Raw genomic sequence first — 19,537 nt, forward strand, 5'->3', positions numbered from 1 at the left:
TGAAAGAGACAGATGTGTTAGCATGGCGGTACATCAGCTTGCAGTGTTAGCTTTAGCGTAGTGTTTGTATTTCATCATAGACGCAGCGGGACCTTGGAAATCCTATGCACACAGATCAATCCAGATCAGTGGGCTTAGGGCCAGAGCTGCTTCTGCGCATCGCTAATAAATTACTGTTGTCATTCAGGAATTCTTTGAGATACAACATGCTATTTCTGTGTGTAAGAATTTGTTTTTACATTATGTTTTGTTTAAATTGTATGTTCAATTAATTTTCTTCTTTTAAAGTTGACATGTATAATATGAATATTTGTAGACTGGCATTTAAATGGATCAGTCCTATTATACCAAACGAAACTATTGAATTTATATGAGGACACAGTGTATTATCCAGCGCAGGGTTTCTCTAACTGTGGTCTCTGTGTGATTTTTGAACTTCACTCTGAGCTTGAGTTTGTTTTATTCAGAGACAAATCTATGTATGTTTTTGCCCTCTTTCAGGTTAAGCAGCATTGAGAACTACAGTACCTTATCCATTCTTTAGTCTAATTTTAGAGCTGGCAGAGTCAAATTTGAGACCATGTGTGGCACTAATTTAGCCCTGATAAAGTCCGGGATTAAATCTGGTGGGATTTAGAAAGCCAAGTATTAAGGTAGACAGTACTTAGTGCAAAAAGTTTGAGAACCACTGACATAAAGCTTACACGTATTTTTTTTTTTTTTTACTGCAATATAGTGATAGTATCAACTGACACTTTGCAGTGCCATCACACTGGGGGTGTTATACATGTGCCTGTTATACAATGAGAGATACAGGACTACATTCATGCCATACTCTATACAATTGTACAATAACTCACAATATGTTATCACAATTGATAATACATTTTGTGTTTTCATTATACTAGACTATTTAAAATGAGCTGTCCATGGTGCTGAAATGTCACACACACAGTTGAGTAAGTTTTTCTATAGCGCTTTTCACAGACATATGTCACAAAGACGCTTTACAGAGCATTATTCATTCACTCCATACCTGGTGATGGTAAGCTATTGTTGTAGCTACAGCTGCCCCAGGGCAGACTGACAGAAGCACAGCTGCCATGCCAATCAGAGCCATCTGTCCCTCCGACCACCACCATCACTCACAAACACACCACTTCACCACTTCACCACTTCACCACTTCACCACTTCACCACTTCACCACTTCACCACTTCACCACTTGGCAATGTGGGTGAAGTGTCTTGGTGTTTTTTCGACTGGCGCCCCACTGTGGCACCTGATTTTCCCAATGATCTCCCATCCAAGTACTAACCAGGCCTGGCCCTGCTTAGCTTCTAAGATCTGACGGGATCAGGCTTTGACAAACCGGTATGGCCATACCAGGCTAGAAGTTTAGAGAGTGGAACCAATTTCTTTTTCTAGTAAGTTTTGCTGACCTGGTTATTTCTTTGTGACTAAAATAGTCCAAGTTTTAATCTGGTGACTGGGGACTTGAAAAGCCAGATATTAAGGCAGATGGTACTTGGTGCAAAAAGTTTGAGAACCACTGTCATAGAGCTTACACTTTTATTTTTTTATTTTTATTTTACTGCAGTATAGTGAAGAAAAAGTTCAACTGATACTTTGCAGTGAAGTCACACTGGGGGTGTTATACATGTGACTCTAGTGGTGGAATATTCAGCAGTTACCATGGTGACAAAATGCACATATGAGCAAACACATGAAAAAGTTAAGAAAACTCAAAAAATACAAAATGGATTTAAAGAACACATTTTCAGAATCTTGTGATTAATATAAACATTCATGGTTTAGGAGTTTGAATTTCAACAAAAAGGTGAGAGTGACTAATTTTATGTGTGGGAAACTTTATTAAGTGCACAAATCATCTCAACTAAGTCATCTCTTTCTGGTCAGACTGTGGTAAAATAAAACTGAGATTAAGTCCAACTTGAATAACAGAGTTTCTAACAGAGCAGTGCTTTCAGGTATCTTCACACCCACAGGGATTGTTGATGGCATCGGCTCCAAAGTATCAACTGTAAAATCACCATTGTGAAAATGAGCTCCTGCCACATCGTTTTCTTGTAAATGTCCCTTGTGTGATTCTGTGCACTTCAAACTTTTTACAGCATTGTTTAATTGCATCACTCTTCTCCTTTTCCCCACACTAAAATCACACACACTCCAGTCCAGCTGTACTACAACAGACGTAAACGCAACTATCAGCTACGATTTCACCAAAGCGAGAAATGTGGTGACAGTATGGCTTTCTAATGAACGCCGTGTCTGCGAGCATTAATCTGAGTCTGACCCACAAAAGCCAGAGGAGGAGGCGAAGAATGAGAAATGAAAAGCTGTTTACATCTACACACCATCTTTAATCAGGGCTCTGGCAGCTCTGAACTGAACGCGCCAGGCCTTTTGTCTGACATGCTCCGAAACCAGAGAGAGAGAGGGGCATTCATTAAAATCACATGTATTCTTTCTGTCATTATTTACAATGGTGTGTCATTATGGTAATAGCAATCCCTATTAGCATAATGGTGATAAGTGAGGGCGCTTGTGACACCGACCAAAAATCAATGCTACATATTTCTCTTCTGTTAGAAAAGTGGTGTTGGATTAGATTAGACTGGGACAGGCTTTAAACACAGGTTACGAGAGGTGTAAGGAATACTCCAAACTGAAATGTTCAATATTACTGAAGAAAATATGATGAGTTTCTGAGTTATAAAAAGTATGTCGAAGTTTTTACACGTTATAGGTGCTACATCCAATACTATAAGTGTAAAAAAATGTATGTTTTCATTACAACCAACACCAGCACTCCTCCTATCCTACTACTACTTCTACTATCACTCACTGGAGAAAAAATATTCATGCCAATGTGATTATTTGTACTATTAGTAGCAAGTACAGAGGCTCTAAATATGGGTGGGATGAGAGTATGTCAAAGAGAATGAGACAAAATGAGAAAAATTTGATTTTGACGTTATTTATAATTAATACATTGGACTACACAGTTCACAGTTTTGGTAGACAATCTTATTTTATTTAAAGTTTTAAGTTTTAAAGTTTTAAAGTTACTGTCATTGTAGCTCTGCTTTTTGTAACTATGGCTCATCAAGAGTTTGCCAGCACTTAGCCCCTTTTTGTCCCCACAAAGTCTCACTCTCTTTTAATCATTTTTTCATACTACAAAGCAGACCAAGTTATCGTTTTGCAAGTCTCAAGTAAGTCTCAAGTCTTTGACCTCAAGTCCGAGTCAAGTCCCAAGTCAAATACAGGCAAGTCCAAGTCGAGTCTCGAGTCACTGGCCCATAAGTCCAAGTTAAGTCCAAGTCGTCTACTTTGAGCTTCAAGTCATTTCAAGTCTTTAAATCAAAGTACCAAATACAGCTTTGGTTTTTTGCAATTTATATGATTTTTAAACTAAATTGTGCTTAAAATGTCATGGTATATGAGTATTTCTCTAAGTGTCTATAAGTATGTCTTGACAAGGGTGAGAATTATTACAGTCAGAACAAAAAGAATTAAGATTTAAAAGTGCTAAATAACAGTTATTTGTCGTGTAGTCTGCACTAAAATGGAAGGATCGTGTTCTGTGTAGTTCTCTGTTTTACTGTATTGTACTGTATATTACTGTGGTATAATTGAGGATACCATCTCTCAGTACTTTAGTTACATCCAAACTACCAAACAAAAGTGGGAGAGACACATTCCAGTAATGAGACAAGTATTTTCATACTTTTTAGGAGAAGCATCAAGTCTTCCCAAGTCACCGACTTTCAAGTCCATGTCGAGTCCCAAGTCTTTGTCCATTTTATCAAGTCAAGTCTCAAGTCCTAAAAATAGTGACTCAAGTCTGACTTAAGTCCACATCACGTCTTGCAAGTCTCCACCTCTGCTACAAAGTGCCTCAGATCTCTTCTCTTTTTGACTGCTGTACATGCATTTTTGGTTCCATTGGCAAATCAGTTGCATTCTGGTTTTAACAAATATTTCATCTTGACTAATGTGTATCAAGGTGGCTCATAGGTAAGAATAATACTTTTTTTTTACTGCTACTACATAGATTACTACTACTACAAGAACTATTGTGCTACTACTAATACAAGGACAACAACTGCTACAGGTAAAACTACTACTACTGCTACTACTAGTGTTGCTATTGCTAATATTGCAACTACTATCACTAACCAATTTGTCAGTATAACAACATGTCAACATTGTAAGCAATATAAAACTCATCATTATCAATCCACCTCCCTCCATATTTTTCCATTACAGAATAGGGTATAGTAAAATATAAATTAATATATAGTGTATTATATCGGCTGCACATTTTGTCTCCTGCTCTTAACACTGTAGTAGAATCCTGGTATTTCCCAGCAGGCATCAGAGATGGTTAAGAGTCTGCATAAAGTTAAACACTGACAGATGAACAGAGCGCAGGAGGAGAGCGGCCCCACTCTTTACTACTATGTGCCTATTTCTGTGGCAATTAGTGCGCTCTGGCTCAAATCACATGGCTGCAAGAAGGAGCAGACGAATGCCAAGGTTTGTGAACAAATATAGATCAAGCTGATGCTCCCAGAAGACTCCTCACACAAAGGAGCTGACACCTAGTTTAGGAGATGCCAAATTATCCCGAGCGAGAGGGAGGGAAAAAGAGAGAGTTCACGTTTGTCCGGGTGCAGATGGGGAGAAGTGGCAGTGGGGGGGCACCCTTGGGAGGCCGAGAGGAAGATGATAGGTGTGCTCTTGGGAAAGCACTTGCCTTTAAACAAGCTCTACCCAGCCAGCGAACATGTGTCTAAGGTCTCTGAGGAGCGGAGAACTATCACCTGTCACAGTAAGGATTCACTAAAAACGACCATCTTGAAATCGACAAAATCTCACAACATATTAAATCTAATCCGCTCGCCTCTCCGCAGATCTAAACACTGAGAGATACAGAGCTACATTCATACCATACTCCAAACAAATGTTCAACAGCTCACAATCTGTTACCATAATTGTGATAACATATTTTGCTATTTGCATTTAGTATTTTCACTAGACTATTTAAAACGAGCTGTCCACAGTGCTGAAATGTCACACACACAATTAACGCTTCTATAAGTGAAAAGAGTGGAATTAATTTCTCTTTCTAGCAAGTATTGTTAACCTGATTATTTCTTTGTGACTAAAGTAGGGTTTATACCATCTGTAGCTCTTGAGCTACAGATTGGAGCTTTCCAACTCCTTCCAAGTAGCTCGCCAAGAGATTTCTGAATTATATACATTAAGCTGAATAACAAAATTGTGGTTAATTAAATGGCTTTAACCAGTGTAAATGTATGATTTTGATGCCTATCTTGGTGCAGTAATAAATGGTGTGTGTTTTATAAGCATCTAATCATACCCCATCTAAGGCCGTGGCTTTTATTTCCTCAGTTTGTTGTGACCTATAAAATGAGGAGCTGCCTGGTGTTTTTGTTTCGTAAAGGTAGCTCACTGGAGGAAAAAGGTTGGAGACCCCTGGACTAAAGTGTCTCATACTCTGTGAGAAGTCCATGGTGCTGAAAAACTATTACTCGTGTAACAGATAACCCTATAGCACCTATATGTCAATCGTTTTCAGCACCACCTCTTGTATATAACAAATATTTATATTAATCAATCAGACTTTATTTAAAAGCGCTTATTTAAAACAATCACACATTTCCTTCCACTCACAACCCCCACAACTGCCCGACCTCACACAACCAAACACCCCAGACACACACAAACATGCACATACACACTCAGACACATACTAACATGCTAAAATACATAAAACTACACGTGTAGTACTAGTAAATGTGTAATATTTTCAATTTTATTTTGACTTGTACATATACATTTATATAATTATGCATTATCTGACTGATATATTATTATTATTATCTTATTATATTATATTGTGATGTGTGAGCTGCTGTGTCCAATTAATTTCCCTCATGGATCAATAAAGTTGCACAGTGCCTCTTTAAGATCTCAGACAAGCTATAATTGTGAAAACATGAGCATATGAAAAGGCAGTTAAAGGGCCATTATACCGCATTTTCCGCACTATATGGCGCTCTGGATTATAAGATATACTGTCACTGAATTGTCAATTTTCAAACTTTTTTCACAAATAAACCACACCGGACTATAAAGCGCATCAAACAAAACACAACAGTTAGATACGTCAGTCAAACTTTATTTAACGCGTTTGTTCAATTGTAACACGTAAAAAAAAATCCTGTCTGAGCGCACTAAATTGTTAGTGTATTCACAATAACTCATAATTGTTCAAACAGTTGGGCGATGACAGCGTCCAGCACACCCACATCCCTCTCGTCATTATCCGAGTCAGTGTGGTTACTGTTACCTGCAGTTCAGTGATGATTTGGGTCTTGGTGAAAGCTCGGACCACAGTTGTTACTGATCCTTAGCCCAGTCTCCCTGTCTTGGTGAATGTGTGTTCGTCTTTTCTCATTGCCTGTTCCCACCGCAGCTCGGAATTTAACTTTATAACAGCCTTGAGTTTAAAGTGGGCATTGTGAGCGTGTCTCTTGACAGGTGCATTTTGATATTAAAAGGAATCACATTATGTATTACGCCTGATGCTCCTGACTACGGGAGCCGTAATGCTGCAAGTGGTGTGGTTTTGTCGTTTACTGAAGTCACACTAATACACCCGAATAAATTCATATATACAGTAAGGTGCTCTGGATTATAAGGCGCGCACTACTTTTTTGATGAAATTAAAGGCTTTTAAGTGCGCCCTATAGTGCGGAAAATATGGTATACGCTTTATTTTGTATCAGTGTTCTACTGATTCCTCGTCACAAACATATCTGGAGTTGTGTTTTACTTCCTTCACACATGTTTAACACACAAACCCTGCAAATGTAGGCTCTGTTCCACCTTGTGATGTCATGTGGTAACACAGGAACACCTTGATTACAATCATGTGGATAATTTCAGCCCTGAAATTGCCCATCTCTATTCATCAAATGGTTAAAATGTATCTGCTAACCTGAAAACTACTGCTTCCTGACACATCACCAGTTAGAACAGAGCATTTTGAGCTTTGGAGATGTAGACAGACTAAAAATAAAAGATTCTTCAAACATGTGTGAAAGAAACAAATCACGACTCCCAGTATATTTTTGATGAAGCAACATTATAACTTGGCTTAAAGCTCACAAGAATTCACCTCCCCCTCATCAACACCTCATTTTTACCAACAAAACTGTAATCTTATGGCCTCCAAAAGAACTTCTGTTTGCAAAGATACACTTAAGAGACTTGGATGAAGTGCGCTGATCCCCAGAGAGCCCATTAACTTTGTGTAGATTTTGTACAAAGACTTCAATCTAAAACTAAAAACACGGTATGACTTTGCAAAGCTACATACATCCTCAGCTCCGTCCTCTCACTATTGTCCCTGCAGTCTCCTGGGTCCACTTTTCTCATTTCTGTCTTTTTGGCCGTTAAAGATCGTACCTCTTCTTCTCTATTATCCATCTTCATGAATCACTCCCCAGCTCCCCCTTTAACTACCGTCCTCAAAGACATCTCTTGACTCGGAACTGTCCCTCCATAAATCACCACATTTTAGTCCAGTTCAAATATTTAGTTTTCACTTGATCTGCGGCGACAGCGTGTGCAGATGAATCGCTTGGTTTCGGAGTCGATCTTGTAACGAGAAAAGAGGAAATGGTGTTACGAAAGGAGATGGGTCTGCTGTGATAAATGGTGGGAGTGATTTCTGATAATGTACGCGACAGTTCACAATGTCAATAGAAAAGGAATTTTAGAAGCTTTTAAATTTGTAACTAGATGTATTTTGACAGCATAATATTCTGACAAAAACAGAAATATTAAAGAGCCCATACTACACTGTTTTATGATCTATGTTATAATGTTTCCTCATCACAAACACAAACAAAACACAAGTCTGGGTATGATTTTGATTAGGTGACAACGTTCTAACATGGCTAAAACCTCACAAGTAGGGATGGGCATGATTAGTCAATTAATCGATAATTGATCATTAAGAATTTCGTCAATTACGTTCATTTGTAATTGACAAACCAAATGTAGGTTGCTGTGCATAGCGTAGGGTGACCAAACATCCGTTTTTCCCCGGACATGTCCACGTCTTGTTCTGGCCGTCCAGGTTTTTTTTTTTATAAAGTGATGCAAATGTTTAGGATTTCATTTCCTTTCATTGGGCCATTAAAATGAGTGGCTCTCGTAGCTTTCTGTGCACTCAGAAGGAGCGAGCAGACACAAACAGTCGGTCAGCCTGCAACATGCCAAAGCACAAATGAGTATTTAACGATGACTTTTTGTCCCGGTCGAGACAAGTGTGAGGCCATGTGCACAGTGTACAAAGCATCACATATGTGTTGGTGTCCAATGGAGGTGCCAGGGACCTCAAAACTCACCAGGACACTGAAAAACTTTAAAAAGCTTTGCCAGGTGAGAGTCGCTCAATGTCGATGATGAGGCCCCACCTCCCGCCCCCCGTACGGTGTCCTGGTTTTGACAAACACAGATATGGTCAAACTAACCTGTATTCCATTGAATCGTGTCCTTTTGTCCAACAGAAGTTGAACCACATCAGCGACACATGAGCCGTTTTTTTCTTTGATTAGTTTATGCAAAGTAACCATGCAGTTTTAAGTTTCGTTTCTGTAAGACTTGCGCAAAGCTGCATTAAACACATTATAATCTCAAACAGCTGATGTGGCTCTAGAGTGGTGATGGTTTATATGTTGTAAAGTTAAATTTATTTATGCAGATTAGTAACAGTAATAATAATGATGATACTTATTATATAAAAACATTAATGATTAATCGATAATCGATCGTTAATTCTCCCGACGATCGATTAATGAAATTTCATCGAAAGCCCATCCCTACTCACAAGAGTCAATTTTCAGTAATAATCTCATGCATTGTTTGTCATTTTGTCTAAACTCTGACACTGTTTCTAAATAAACTTGAATAATATCTTGAGAAAAAAAATTGCAATATTAGATAACTAGATTTAGTAAGGCAATAACAATAACAATGTGCCATTTTGATACTTTGATGCAAATTAATTAAAACTAAACGACTGAATGTACAAACGGTGTCAAATTATTACCTTGACAAACACAGAAACAAAGACCAAAACAGAGATGAGATTGATATATTAGACTTTTTTACATTTTCATTTTCAAATGGAATCTTAAATCTTTGCTGAATGAAACATAAACCAATTACTTTACACATAAATGCAGTATATATTGTGCAGCCGTATTCGGAATGAAGCACGACAAAAGTAAAGCAAAAATATGATCTTTGGATGGAAAGCTGTTTCCAAGAAGCATCAGGAAAACCAAATCAAGACTATATATGAGCACTCACTCAATGCCTGCAATACACAATATGTTATTTGTAGTGATACTAAAATCAAACTCGATACTAAGGAATAGACTGGATACTCAATAGTTTGATACTACATCTTTCTTTAGATAACAGAATGTGATTTTCAAAATTAAATCATATTGTTTTATATTACCATGTGGCTTTATGTCTGTGTAATCCTCAGTCGTCCTGGTAGGAAACATAGTGGTCCATGGGTGTATACGAGGAGTATAACAATAACCAAAATATCGTGATATCGTATCGTGAAAGTTCTCACAGCAATGGTGCAGCAATAGCTAAAAAAAAAGACAGAACTACATATATCATGATCCTTTGCTCCATTTTTAAATCTTAGTTCTTTAGATTAAGTCTTGTCAAGGCATTTTAAGAAGAAAAAGTAGCATATTAGCAGTTTCAGCTGTTTCGCCTCCACAAAATATCGCAATAAATATCGTACTGTGAGGATCATACCTTGACGATATCATATCGTGAGACTTGGATATCATTACACCCCTAGCGTGTACTAGGCTATGTGCTCTTGTACTTGTTCAGATACAGCTCAAAATCATTCTAAACCTATTCAGGAAAGGTTCATTTCTGTCCTGTGAATGACTTTTCAGTGTTGATCATAAACTGTTTATATAAATAGATGAAGCTAACCCGCTAGTCGCCATGTTCCCCACAGGAAGGGAGCACGGAAACGCTTCCAGCTCCATCAGCTCTGTCTCAAATTCTCTTTGTATTGAAAAACTGTCACCACTCTCTCTGTAACTACTGTAATGTTCATATTCACCCGCTCTACATGATCCTGGTGTTTTCATTTTGCTATTTTGAAGATAAATTTAGATATGAACTTTAAACGGACAGTCCGGAATTTTGGACATAGGTTCTAATTTCCTAGTGAGCCAGAGTGTGGAGACACTTTTTAAAATATTCCATCCAGTCCTTGTATTTGCAGAGGTCGCTGGTGCTAGGCTAGTGCATGTCAATGGCCATAGTTATCCGGCCACTAAAAACAGTCACCTAGCACCTATCTTACCGCTGCTGCTGAGAAAATAGTCCCTCAACATGCGACGATTCATGGGATGCAAGGTTAGTTTTATTTCAAACATTACATCTACACAGACATTCACATTGACAGTCTGGTGTAATAATAGATTTGCTTCAGGTGTTTTGTGGACTGGGTAAGACTGTTTTTAGTGGCAGGCTAACTATGGCCATTGACATGCACTAGCCTAGCACCAGTGACCTCTGCAAATACAAGGACTGGATGGAATATTTAAAAAAGTGTCTCCACACGTCTCCAACACTCTGGCTCACGAGGAAATGAGGTCCTATGTCCAAAATTCCAGACTGTCCCTTTAATAACCTTCAACAGCCTCACTCCAGATTGGCTCTTTGGTTACTATGAGACTTGTGCGCCCCTATAGCTGCCAGCCTCAGTGAGCTTCATTTGACTGGAGGCGAACGCTATGTGTGACACACTTAGTCCATTTCTTTATAGTCTCTGATATCAATACCTGCCAAAGTTAGTATAGTTTCAGTACTAGTTTCAGTATTGATTAGTATCTGATTTCCAATATTTTTGACAACCCTAATTTACGTATTATATCCAGTTTGACAGAAAAAATAAAAAATCAGTGCTACATTCCAACACGTAGCACTGATTTTCTCTCTTCTCCTCTTCTCTTTCAAACCTTACAAAAGCCTGGACCTGTATCTAACGCCTGGAGCTCTATGTAACAATGGTGATCCAACCCAGTCAATGTTTAGCCGTCTTAATTTAGCTGCTACATCTTTCTCCTGGCTCACCTCGTAGCCTCCATGCTGACCTTTAGCTGGTATTTTTAGCTCCCGTGCGCTCCTCTCTGCAGTCCTGAGGGAAACATCTGCCTCTAGAACAGATCCACCCTCAATTATTCTGCCTCGCTGTCTGACAACTTTCAATGCGCTGTGCTGGGGGAAGGATCTGTATGAGGTGCTGTGGTGTTTTAGCCAATGCGAGCTCAATGAAACGAGGAGGAGAATGTGAGGTGTGAGGTTAAAGGTCCTATAAAACACTAAGTTGACTCTTGTGAGCTTTAAATCATGTTATAATGCTGTTACCTCATCAAAAACAGACCTGGAGCTGTGTTTTGTTTCATTCACTCACATTTTAACGATCTCATTATTAGTCTGTGTACATCTCCAAAGCTCAAAATGCTCCGTTTCACCTTGTGATGTCATATATTGGTAGTTTTCCAAGTTAACAGCTACCTTTTATTGTTTATTCAGCAGAGATTGGCAATTCCAGAGCTGACATTGCTTCCTACACTGGAAAAAAAACAATATCTAGTTAAATTAAAGTGACTTAAATTGAGAACATTTGACTTTATTTGAGTAGATTCGACTTGAAAATAAGTTGGAATAAGTGTGTTTTTATTAATTCAAGCAATATTAGGTTTAGTTTCTTATTTTACGTGCAAGAAGTTGTTGTTTTTCACCAACCTTGGCATCACCTTAGACAGTGATTTTAAATTTGACAAGCAGATCAATGATGTTTTGAAATCAAGTTTTTATCATTTGCAGCTTTTGTCTAAAATACACTTTTTGAACAAGTCGTGCACGCTTTTATTTCATCACTGTTAGTCCAAAACTCTCCAGCTCGATTTAACAGGAACAAAAAGGAAAGAGCACATTACCCTAATCCTTGCATCTTTGCATGGGCTTCCTTTTCATTTTAGAACTGATTTTAAGATTTGATTGATTGTTTTTAAAGCTTTGAATGGACTGAACCCACAGTATGTTTTGGACTTCATCCAAATTTACTCCCCTGCACGTTCTGAGGTCCGAGGTCCAGCTCCAGCTCAGGGTGCCTAAAACGAGACTTAAAACCAGAGGGGAAAAGGACTTCCTTTGCCCTAAACTCTGAAACGCTCTGCCCCCCCAACATCCCAAGTCTCGCCTTAAAACCCACTTTTACTCTCTGGCTTTTAACACCGCATGAGTTGTGTGTCTTTTATTCATTTTATTTATTTTTTATGTATTTTAGTGTAATGTAATGTATGCATATTGGCTTTATTTATTTATTGCTATTCTATGATTTTGCTCTTATTTTATTTTACTGGTTTTATTGTTTTAAGACTAGTGTGATTAAATCTGAGCGTTTGTTTTATGGTTTTATTATTATTGTAATTATTATTATATATTTGTGCACCACTTTGGAAACTTGGCGAGGAGAAAATTCAGTTAGTCGATTGGACAAAAGTTAGTTTGGTTGAAGACGTTTCTGAGCTCATCCAAGCTGCTTCTTCAGTTCTGGTCAGACGCTGGTGGACACTTCCTTATATCTGTCTGCAGGGAGGAGCTAACTACACTGAAACTACTCTGAAACTAACACACCTACTTGTTTACAGTTTCTGTTAGTTAGGTATTTGGAAACTGTTTGTGAAATGGGCTATAGAAATAAAGTGGACTGGATTGGATTATTTTAAGTGAAGCAAGATGTATTTTCATATTTTAAGAACTAAAAAGTTAGTTCCAGTGGCAGATAATGCTACTTGTCAAGTGAAATTTCCTCATGATAAAAAACTTTCTTAATTCAAGTCTTCTTTACTTGGCTAGATTTAGTTTTTTGCAGTGTGTCTGAGAGAAGAACTCGGCCTAAATATGCAGAGTTTGTGTGTTTTTGACGAGGAAACAACATCATAACATAGAGCAGAAAACAGAATAATGTGGGCCATTTAATACCAAATATTTTACAAAACCTTTTAAGCAATATTGAATAATCCAGTCTGCTACTGCAAAGACCAAACGCCTCAAAACCACAAAATCACTAACAACAACAACACAAGAGATAGATTTTTACGCAGAAAGCTCATTTAAAGCAATTCTTGTGTTTTCTTTCTCAAATCCAAACTTCACTGTAAACACAAACTTACACATTTGCATTGTGTCGGTACATTCTATCTCTCCGCTCATGGGAATCGTTTCGAGGACGTGCGGAGACAGCACGATACTTCTTATACTTTGATACGACACATGTGCACGGTTGAATTTATTTTCTTCTTATCCTCTCGGCTCAGCGGGGGTCCAAACTCCCCCCTACACTCCCCTCCTCTCCGTCACTCGCTCTTCTTCTCTCGCCGCTTAAAAGCAGCATTTTAACCTTGCGTCTGCGCTTCTCTTGTTCTATGCGTTTTTTCCCTCTCCGTGCACTTCCTCCCCCTTCTGTCCGTCCCCCCTCACTGCGGCTAATGTGCGGGTAAGTGGCGCGTCTGCTGGGAGCTCGGCGTACGGACAGTGAGATGTGTCTTTGTTGGCAGATGTATTTGTTTTGAAATGCAACGCCATCACCCGGACCTGAAGTCCCCTAATGGGCTCACGATTACACAGAGCAGACACAACACTGAGAGAGAGAGGGAGGGAGAGAGGGGAGGGAGAGCGAGTGATAGAGAGATGGAGAGATAGAGAAAGAGAGATAGAGATAGTGATAGAAAGATGGAGAAAAAGAGATAGAAATGGAGAAAGAAAGATAGAGATAGTGACAGAGAGATTGAGAGAGAGATAGAGATAGTGATAGAAAGATGGAGAAAGAGAGAAAGAGATAGTGATAGAGAGATGGAGAAAGAGATATAGATGAGAAAGAGGGATAGAGATAGTGATAAAGATGGAGAAAGAAAGAAATGGAGAAAGAGATAGTGATAGAGAGATGGAGAAAGAGAGAGAGAGAGTGATAGAGAGATGGAGAAAGAGAGAGAGATAGTGATAGAGAGATGGAGAAAGAGAGAGAGAGAGTGATAGAGAGATGGAGAAAGAGACATATAGATGAGAAAGAGAGATATAGATGGAGAAAGAGGGATAGAGATAGTGATAAAGATGGAGAAAGAGAGAAATGGAGAAAAGAGAGATAGAGATAGTGATAAAGAGATGGAGAAAGAGATAGAGATGGAGAAAGAGGGATAGAGATAGTGATAGAGAGATGGAGAAAGAGAGAGATGGAGAAAAGAGAAATGGAGAAAGAGAGAGATAGTGATAGAGAGAGATGGAGAAAGATAGTGATAGAGAGGTGGAGAAAGAGAGATAGAGATAGTGATAGAGAGATGGAGAAAGAGATAGTGATAGTGATAAAGAGAGGTGGTAATGGGGGAAACAGATGGATAGGAAGATAGAAATAGAGATGGTGAGAGCTAGAGAGATAGAAATGGAGAGAGATACATATGGAGAGAGAGAGAGAGAGAGAGATACACAGACAGACAGATAGACAGAAATAGAGATAGAAACATATGGAAATAGATAGAGATAATAGAGATAGAGAAAGAGATAGAGAGACAGACAGATAGATATGGAGAGATAGAGAGATAGATGTAGCTATGGAGCGAGAGAGAGATGGAGAGAGATTGAGAGAGCAACAGAGAGACAGAGATAGGGACCGATGGACAGATATGGAGAGAGATATAGAGATAGAAAGAGAGAGAGATGGTAAGAGAGAGAGAGAAAAAGACAGAAATGGAGAGAGATTGAGAGAGCAACAGAGATAGATAGGGACAGAGAGATAGAGGTGGAGATAGCGATGGAGAGAATGGGGGTGGGTGGGAGAGATGTAGAGTATGTGAGTGCTGTGAAGGATGGATGCTGTCAGCAGAGGGCCAGACAGTGAATAAAAAAATGGAAAGAATAGCTTTTTCAAGTGCTATTTGGAGTCGGCTGAGAGCTGTAGAGTCCTATCTGACACAGGCACGGGCTCCGGGTACGGCTTTGTTTAGGTGCTTGTTTACATACTCCATAATAAGTGGGTTGCCTTAATTAGCACAGTGTTTAACAGTGTTTACACAGTCACAGTCAGGTTAAATGTATACCTCTTAAAGACAAATCTATGTTGAACTTAAAGCGACTCTACCACTGGGCCACGTTGAGTTGAGTAAACTGCGTTTTGCACCAGGTTTAATGTTAAAGCTGCTCTGAGACTGCTGCCTGTTGACTGTTATACTGTTTAAAAGAACCAAATGTTTTTCCTTCAGATTTGTTACACTGATTAAAGCTGAACCAACACGAGAATCAACACAGAAGCACGCGAGAAGTACGCAACACAGGTGAGAGCTCTGTGCACAAAAAAGGAATGAAGGAAGGAAGGAAGGAATGAAGAAGGAAGAAATGAAGGAAGGAAGGAAGGAATGAAGGAAGGAAGGAATGAAGGAATGAATGAAGGAAGGAATGAAGGAAGGAAGGAATGAATGAAGGAAGGGAAGGAATGAATGAAGGAAGGAAGGAAGGAAGGAATGAAGGAAGGAAGGAAGGAATGAATGAAGGAAGGAATGAAGGAAGAAATGAAGGAAGGAAGGAATGAATGAAGGAATGAAGGAAGGAAGGAATGAATGAAGGAATGAATTAAGGAAGGAAGAAATGAAGGAAGGAAGGAAGGAAGGAAAGAAGGAGGGAATGAATGGAGGAAGGAAGAAATGAAAGGAAGGAAGGAATGAATGAAGGAAGGAAGGAATGAAGGAAGAAGGAAGGAAGGAATGAATGAAGGAATGAATGAAGGAAGGAAGAAATGAAGGAAGGAAGGAAAGAAGGAATAAAGGAAAGAAGGAATGAAGGAATGAAGGAGGGAATGAATGGAGGAAGGAAGAAATGAAGGAAGGAAGGAAGGAAGAAATGAAGGAAGGAAGGAATGAATGAAGAAATGAAGGAAGGAACATATTTGGCATCATAAAAACATATTTGGCATCATTATAACAGTTACTTTATCATTATTATTATTATTATTATTATTATTATTATTATTATTATTATTATTATTAGTAGTAGTAGTAGTATTATTGTTATTATTATTATTATTATTATTGTGGTGTAACTTTTAATTTACATTATGCATCATTTCAGTGGGTAAACTCACGCCCACTCTCAGAAGCATTTTATACAGACCTGAGCCTCGGTCATTTCTCTCTGTGATTAGTTTGTATATAAAATTACTTCTTGGGCGATGTTTATACAGAGCCGGGTGTGTTGAGAAACGAATATTTCCGTCCCTCCGTTTTCCAAAATAACATCGTGCACACAGCATCGTTCTCAAAAAAGTTTTCGTTTACATCAAACCACATAAATACGGCATCGAGCGCCGTCATTGCTCCGCCAAGTCTATGGCACCTGGATTAGAGTCAAATCTGTAGCATTTATTTCATGACAGTTGTAGTAGTTATAGTCAAAAATACCTTGAAAAACATGCATTACTGAGCGGGCTTGCCTCTCCACAGATCTGTTAAAGAAGTGGCAAAATTGCTGAGCTCCGGATATGATCCACCAGCTGTGTGTGCAAATGCAAACACATGAAAAGTGTTTGACCAGAAGAAATGCCACTGCTGCTCTGAATGCTCCATCATCATCAGAGCAAAAGGTAAGTATTGGACACACTTTTGGCTCGTCAGCTCCTAAAACTCCATTTATATCATTTTACACGCAAACACAAAACCCTCTCTAGAGTTTTTAGAAAGATTTGTTTTCAGAGGCCAGTTCACTGTTTGCATGTAAAAGATGGGAACAAACGAAGGGAAATGTCTCAGTTTTTAAAAATATCTGTGTATGTGTAAACGGGGCCTAAGGCTGGCTTCTGTTGAATGAATGAATGAATGAATGAAGGAAGGAAGGAATGAAGGAAGTGAAGGAAGGAATGAAGGACAGGAAGTGAAGGAATGAAGGAAGGCATGAAGGAAAGAAGGAATGAATGAAGGAATGAAGGAAGAAGGAAGGAAGGAAGGAAGGAACGAAAGAAGGAATGAAGGAATGAAGGAAGAAGGAATGAATGAAGGAAGAAAGCAATGAAGGAAGGAAGGAAAGAAGAAATGAAGGAAGGAAAGACGGAAGGAAGGAATGATGGAAGGAATGAAGGAAGGAAGAAAGGAAGGAAAGAAGGAATGAAGGAAGGCAGAAGGGTCTGTAGTGCCAGTGAAATGTTGGTAAACAGTGGTGAGAGACTCTGTTGTCACAATCAGATTGAGTTGTATTTATTCATTTATGTGTAGAGTCGTGAATCTGAGCAATCGAATCATTCAGTCTGTAGTGTTTCCTGTGAGGAGCTGTCAGATTCTCCTCTAAGATGTGGCGACACTGGCGCCTCTTGTCCGTACACATTATAAGAGGCACTGTATTTCCATTTTTTATTCATACAATTTTTTCTTTTTAATAAGGACTGAATTGAAATGAATAAATAGTAAAAGAGCGAGTCTTTTGAATGTCTCTTTGAATTGAACAAAGACAAAAATTTCAGACCCCATGAAAGAGCCAAAAGTCCGATCACTACTCAGAGTTGGGATATTAGGAATCATTTCAGGAACTGATGGCAAACAGTTTAAAATGAACCGCTGATGATGGGAACAAATGCGTACAGAATCTTTAAGAAGAAACTTGGTATTTACGGCCCTCAGATGGTAAGATTATGTTTCCTACTTAAAGAGTACAAATGTATAATATTTCAGCATATGAAAATTGATATAATACAAAGTACCCCATCTCCTTTTTCCAGCCTTTGTGTTTAGAGATACTTCTTGTTTCACTTTACATGCACAATTTAGATTATTTTGTGTAAATATATTGTAGATGATTCCATTTTTCTGGCCTATCAAAAAAAAAAAAATTATAACTTAAATGCGTTCTCGTTTGAGGTCATGTTTTGCCTTTATATTTGGGTTTAAAAACGGCTCTATTTTTATGAACAAACACAACAACTGAACAGCAGGTAGCACTATTTTAATAAGGACAGCCTAATATTGACATTACAGCTGTCTACCTCTGCGCCATATTGAGAATAAATATGTCACTGAGTCCAAAAACGTCTAAATTGTTGCTTTAACTCGAGCAGATGTTCTCTTGCATTTCCCGAACTTTTCCCCACGATGTCCCAGGCACTATGAATTATGTGTCAAGCGGAGAAAGCAGGATAGACTTCAGAAACGCCAAGGAATCTGGATGAGGAGAGGCGCTGGGAGACAGGGGGAGAGGAGGAGGTAGAGACAGTAGTTGGACATAATGATGGCAGCAATGGACAGATGAGGCAAGTGCACTAGAGGCGGAACAGAAAAGAGACATGTGCAGCCCCACTGGCAATACAAGAGCGGTGTTACCTGACTAGAACAGTGTGGGAATACAAGGTACGAAAGACCAGGAAACACAAGGAGCGAGTTGAGGCATTCATTTCACTAGTGGAGGTCTTTCTAACAATACAATAGTCAAGTCATGGAGCAACTGAATACTGGTTTCACGGTAAGAGATGAGAGATTATCATGAATGTTTGGGTTATCTTGGGTTGCTTTATTTGTACTCTTAGCTGAATTCGTTTTGCAGTTTGAGACGCTGGTGCCGCATTTCATTTTATTCACTCGCACTATAGACGCACATATAAAAATACATTACAATAAAGCATAACAGTGCACTTTCACATATAATTAAATATATAAAAACTATCAACAACGCTGTGCAAAGAAAGGAAATAAATAGACAGATTACTCTTTATTCATTAACGCAATAGTAGCAGGAACAAAACTCCTTTTAAAATGATTCGTATTAAAAAGCACTAAAAGCACTATGGTCCCTGCGTGGAAGTATTAGTAGTAGTATTAGTAGTATTGAGCCAGTACAGATACTGAAGAAAACCACACAAAAGACTAAATTGGACCTGTATATTTTAGTTTTAGTAGTAAAGTTTTAGTTTTAGGCAGAGGTGTGGACCTGAAAGTCGTGACTTGGACTCACGTCAGACTAGAGTCACTAATTTTAGGACTTGAGACTTGACTTGGTAAAACGGACTAAGACTTGGGAATCAACTTGGACTTGAAGGTCAGTGACTTGGGACTTGAGGCCTGTGACTTGAGAATACTTTTAAAACTGAATTCTTTCTATTCTGACCATAATGATTCACACTAAGATCTTGTCAAGACATTTTAAAAAGGAAAAATTAATTAAATGAATTCTTACAACTCTTTCATACTCTATAAATGTTCATACCTTGAATTTTTAAGTACAATTTAGTTCAAAACTCATATAAATAAAACATAAATCTAAGCTATATTTGGTATTTTGGTTTAAAGACTTGAAATGACTTGAAGCTCAAAGCAGACGACTTGGAC

General features: G+C 38.5%; 1 protein-coding gene across 1 annotated transcript in view; it reads right to left on the bottom strand.

Annotated features, from left to right (window-relative positions):
• The window catches only part of LOC110159307 (pyruvate carboxylase, mitochondrial), a 606,539-nt gene that overhangs the window by 40,858 nt on the left and 546,144 nt on the right, over positions 1 to 19,537 (bottom strand).

Source organism: Boleophthalmus pectinirostris, unplaced genomic scaffold, assembly GCF_026225935.1.
Source record: "Boleophthalmus pectinirostris isolate CB_2022bp ecotype Guang Dong unplaced genomic scaffold, ASM2622593v1 HiC_scaffold_20, whole genome shotgun sequence".
NCBI classification, from domain to species: domain Eukaryota; kingdom Metazoa; phylum Chordata; class Actinopteri; order Gobiiformes; family Gobiidae; genus Boleophthalmus; species Boleophthalmus pectinirostris.